Below are 6,000 nucleotides of genomic sequence, written 5' to 3'. Positions count from 1 at the left end.
CACACGCCGCATCTTACAGCCAACTACTATTTTTGCATTGTTTCCTAAAGCAATAAGGTTAGTATTTATATATCGAAGTGTAAAAAGACAGAGGAAATATTCTGGGTTTTTTTGCTGTGGTTTTCTTTTTTTTTTTTTTTCAAGTGACAATGCATATAAATATAATGTATGTGAAAGTCATAACTGTAAAATATTTTTAAATGATGCTTTTAGGAATGTGAAAATATCAAAAACTGATATGAATGTACTACTGCCTGTGAAAAACTTACTGAGCTCTGTGCAGTTGCAAACATCTTCCTGCAGACATTTTCTTCTGTTGAATTACGTACGTCTTCAGATCATTTACAGATGACCCTTGTTTTATATTGGTAATATGTAATGTTTAAAACTTGATATCTACTGGTAATTCACAAGAAAATATTTCAATATGTATTTCATATGTATGTATATATATATTTGTAGCAAGTGTATGTTTTTCCACTTGGATGACATTTTCTAATGTTTTAAGAATACACTGAAAACATTCCACTGTCTGATGATTCAGAAATCTTCAGAATGCATGAAAATGCCTATTTAGTTTTTCCATTCGTGGATGGTTTCTTCAACCCATTTCCTATCAAATCATGTAATGGATGTGCTCTTATTATTCATAAATTACATATTATATACCAACATATATATTACCCATGGCTTTGCAAAAAGAAACCCATTTCTGTGGGCTAATGGTTTTATATTTTCTGATTTCACAAAGAAACATTCCAAAGCCATACTAAGAAGTTGCTCATACTGAGTTCTCAATATCAAATTAGTTAGGCCTTTTTCATTTTTTTCCTAAAGCAGTTCTATTAGTCCTCTAAAATCTGCTTAGGTGGGACATCTAGAACGGCTGATAATGTGATATGTTTACAAACACTCTGGAAAAGGGAGTCTAACACTTCCAGTACAAGCTAAAGGATGAATAAACAAGAAGGAAAAATTTTGTAGTTTATGCTTAAGGGTTTGGGTTTTGCACAGTTTCTGATCATGCCACAGATTCCAGGATAGGCTGGCTGTCATTTGATGTCTTTAAATCTTTGTTTCTTGTCAGCAGAACAGAAATGAAATGCTTCCTGTTTATCTTTCTATGTCTTGTTTGTCTAATTTGAAAGCACTTCAGCTTGGTACAAAGCAAAGCACATGGGAAACTAATTTTGGTTGTTTTATGTAAACGCTTCTGAATACACAAATACTGACAACTCATGAATTTAGAAAGACACATGAATGCTTCTTGTATTTTTCTGAATAGCCTGATCTGCAGATCCCACTGTTACCACTTAGGTGCCAATTTTACAATTCTAATGCCTTACTTCTCTATTCTGAATCCATCAGAGCATGTTCCAGTACTTTTGTGAAGTTGGTATCATCTCCATTTTTTGAACTAATTGTATTTACTTACATTACAGCACTCTGTTAGGGAGAGAAGCTTCATTTTGTGTCTATTGTTATTATAATTAGTGTTATTGTGTCTATTGTATAATCAATTGTGTCTATTGTAATTATTATTTTTGCTGTTAATTATAAAAGTAGACTTTAATAGCAATAATCTGAAGTTCTACTAATCTGAATCTATTCTTCTAATCTGAAGAATATAGGAGGGTGCACCTACTAGAAAACAAGGAAGATGAAGGATGTGACATTTAAGAAACATGGTTTCTCCAGCCTTAAAACTAAAAATTAGTAACAGACAGTGCTAAGATAATAAAGTCAAAGTATTAAAATTTTAATTAGTTTCCTTATATTTAAAGTCTCACCTACGAATTTTAATGGCAAAATTAGGTGCTGAGGAGAATAAACTTCTTTATGGAAAATACGATTAAAATTGTACTTAGAGTGGTCAGCATAAAATGTTAATAAATACTTTAATCCAACTTTCTGCATTTAATTTGCATTTAAGTAGCATTCCTGGCTTTCAATTCAGTGCAAAGGAATAAATTATGTGTAGAAATACAAAATTTATTTTATATTAATTCCTTGGATTTTTTTTTTTTTTTACTGTGCAGTCGTTCTTTTACCAAATAGCTGAGAAAAACAGAAATTTGGTGCAGAACAGCAGAAGTAAATTTTGAAGAGAGCCATTTAAATAAGAGACCATCAATCCAAATACTGCAAGGAAATATTTCCTATAGGGGGAAGGGAAGAAAAAGAAAGAAAAAAAATATGATAAGATGATTCTTTGGGGGAAAATGCTTTGAAGGATTCCAATTTCTCTGTTTTCTCCCCTTTATTCATTGTAAAGAGTTGAATACTTTAGTTGTAATAATCTCCAACAACACAACGATGAGGAAAAGCAGTGATGAAGTTGTTGAAGTGCTTGGTCAGAACTCTCTGGTATGGCAGTGTCACATATCTTTCTACCATTCTGTATCATGAAGACTGGTAGTTAAAAAGAGTGAAAATTGATTCATTCTTTAATCAACTCACTTCTAACAGAAGTGTACTCATGGTGATGCCAGTTTAACGTAAAGAAAGAGTAAATATTGATATATAAAAAATAAATTGATATTATATTGATATATAAAAACTATAAGAATATTGATATATAAAAAACCAGAATTTCTCATATGCACAAAAAAATTGCTGCACTTTGATTTTTAAACAGAGGAAATATAACTGACCATAACTCTGATGACCTCCAGATATCCCTCCCACCCCTACGATTCTGTGTTTCTGTAATTCAGTGATTCAGAAGATGATTAAAAGTGCATTACAGAGACAAACTGTAGTGTTAATAGTCACTTTCAAATTATTCACCTAGTGATGTAAATGGCTAGTGATGTAAATAGTACCTAGCTACGTGGAAATGATGGTTGGGAGGGGAAAATCAATGTGTCAGCTCTTCCTGCTCTGTTGTTTTTCGAGACACATATAGAAAATTGCAATGAGCAACAGATCACAGCTCAGGTAAGTATCAGGAGAGATTTCAGTGCATGGCTAATTCAGTTTATTAAGCAACTGCTTTGGTGATTTCGTCATTTTCCTTAATGAGAAAAGCCTCCTTGCATTTGACAGAAGACATGAAAACTTGACAAAAATACATGAAAAGTGCAGTTAACTCCATTTCAGCTCCTTTTCCAGCTGAGTTCTTCCCACATCTTCCATTCACCATTCAGACGATTCTCTTTCATGGGGCTACAGTTGGACCAGATGATCTTGGCAGTCTTTTCCAACCTTGGTGATTCTATGTGATTCCATGGGAAGAGAGAAGTGGCAGCATATTTACAGTGCCAGAGAGAGCACTTGGCATTCTGTGGTGCAGGAGTAAAAGCCCCAGTGCTGCATTCAGGCAAGCCAGTGAAACAGTTCCCACTGAATTCAGTCAGATGAACACAGTGACGAGTGCCACACCCCTTCAGTACAGCAGTGGGAATCAAAGCAGCTTCAGTGCGGTGCAGTTTCACCAGCACGGTTGTGACTGCTTGGTAAGCATATAAACGGTTATGAGATTTACGAATATCAGGTGATGAAAGTGTTAAAATTTCCTTCTAGCAAATAAATGAAAATAAGAGCTAAGGGAATAAGTAATAAAAGCTGCTTGCTAGGAAAGGATGTTATTTTCCCTAGTGGAAGAAAGGATGTGTATTTTTGCTATAGTGCATCATTGTGAAAATTTATTTAAGTAGATGATCTTTCTAATCACCTAAGACTTACAAATCCATTTAGAAATGCTATCTTCTTTTCCCAGGCAAACACTTCTGAGCAGCCAATATGCAAACAGTCCAGACACAGTAAATCTTACACCATGTTTTGCTCAAAGGCCTGCCCCTGTGTGCCTTTGGGCTATTACTGGCCTCAGTAATTTGAAGCTGTTTAATTTGTTTCTGTTTTGTGATAGGTCTGAAATACTGTAATTTTACTTGAACTATTATTCAATTTTTTCTGTGTAGAACATAAAAAAAGAACACTGATATTAGAACAACTTTAGGAAATAGAATTGTTCTGCAGTTATCTTTTATTTTGAGACACAAAAAAATGTGTGAGGTCTATAACCACTGTATAAGCCATGAAGAGGGAAGTGTGCACTCTGAGTAGATAGATCCTCTGCTGACGTAACTAGGTATAATCCCATTAGTTTCTGTGTGGCTGGAAGACATAGCCTGAGAGATCTGGTTTGAGTACTTTTCTGTCTTATTATGCTTGATATGGCTGCATTTCTCAAAATATCAAGTGAGGTGATCCTTCCTTCTCCTCGTTATTGCTGAAGGCACATTTGGGGTATTGTGTTCAGTTCCAGGGCCTGCACTACAGGGGAGACCTATGCATAAGAGAAAGAGTGAATATCAGATTCCTGATATTCGCTAACAGAAGTTGTACAGCCTTATTTCTCCTGGTAGCAGGTATAAGGTAGCAGACTTTTAAGGATGATTACCAATATTCTAAGATAGAAAACCACATTTTTTCAGATATATGCATGTATACCTGAGATAAGACAGCTAAGACACTTCAGAAAAACTGGTATTGAGTCAAAGTGAAAATTATGTATTGATGATATCTATTATTTTCTATGCTTCATGAATAAATCAGTGCTGAATACCTCCACATCAGAAACTTTCCACACCTTCTGTGAGATAAAATGCAGAAGAACCTTGAGCGTCCTGTCCCTGTTTCCTGTGGATGGTCATTTTTTATGTAACATTTGGGTAAGTGCCTGGACTTAGTAAGAAGTATTATGGGCTATAGTTTCTTGTCGCTATTTATCCAATTTTTCCTACTGTTAGAATTATGTAATACTTTGACAGGTACACTGTGACACTATCTAGCGATGCCATGAAGGGCTGTAAATACATATACACAGGTGATGCATCAACTTTTCCAAGTGTGCTGCAGTCCTCAGGAATATCTTAAACATATTGATACTCCATTTTTCTGTATGCACGGCAAATATTTGTTGCACCATTTTAAACTAGGTCATACTGCAAATACTGTGCTGATGGTCCTCTTACTTCCCAGAAGGCTAAGTGGCTGCTGAATGTCAAAAAGATCTGCCTTACTTTATTATCCGAACAAGTAAGCAGAAAACAGTATCCATCCAGTATAAAAATGTATAAACTTCATACAGCTGACAGAAATTGAATTTTAGGATATTTTTATATAGGCTGGCCATGGAGCAGTATTAGATAGTACTCTGTAAACTGAGATTTTTATTTGCACTGGAGTTTATCAAATAAAGGTGATTAAAATTAATTTTCCATTGCTGTTTTCAGACAACTTCTGACCTCCTTCTAATCCTAAGATACATAGATTCAGTTGAAAGCAGACTTATCTGACAAAACTGTGTTTCATGTAAAGAACATGGTTTACATTAGAACACTAAGCTATTCTGACTCTGTGCTTTAACATTAGCTTTTATCTTTTTCTCCTGTCAGTAGAGATTACTTTCAAAAATGGAGATTTTCAAGAAAACATATTAGTGGTCCTTGAGCAAGTGTTCTAAAGGTCATTTAGGATTCTGCATCATTAGTTGCAGAAGTAAATGAATACTTAGGCTTTTTAATTTATGTATGACAATACATAAATGTGATTAAAGCAGTAATTTACTGTGAGCATTTCAGCTGCAGTCCAGGAGCAGAGCCTGATATAAGAGTAACTCAAAGCCCCAGACCAATACTGTAGTTCAGTTATTTCTGTTAGGCAGACTGCTCTTCAATTCCACTCTGCAAGGCCAATTTCATTAGTGGAAGCAGTAAGATGACAGGAGGAAAAAGGAAGGATCATGGGCGTTTTGTCCTGCTGGCCCAGGAAGAGCTGCTTAGAGACAAAGTTCTCCCGTGAAGGAGAACAAGATCTGAGAAATACAGAAAAACCTTTTAAAGAGGTTTTTACCATAAGTCTTTGTTACCCCTCTGAGCTGCACCCAGTACTAAAGAAACTGCAAGAATACAAAAGCTACGTAAAATGGAAACCAGGCCAGCTTCACCATCCCCTTTTAAATGGAAATATTTACCCCTGATTTGCTTCTTTTTC

The sequence above is a fragment of the Lagopus leucura genome, unplaced genomic scaffold (genome assembly GCF_019238085.1).
Source record: "Lagopus leucura isolate 7727_CA_CO unplaced genomic scaffold, USGS_WTPT01 Super-Scaffold_774, whole genome shotgun sequence".
Lineage (NCBI taxonomy): Eukaryota > Metazoa > Chordata > Aves > Galliformes > Phasianidae > Lagopus > Lagopus leucura.
Note: the sequence above shows the minus strand (reverse complement) of the source record.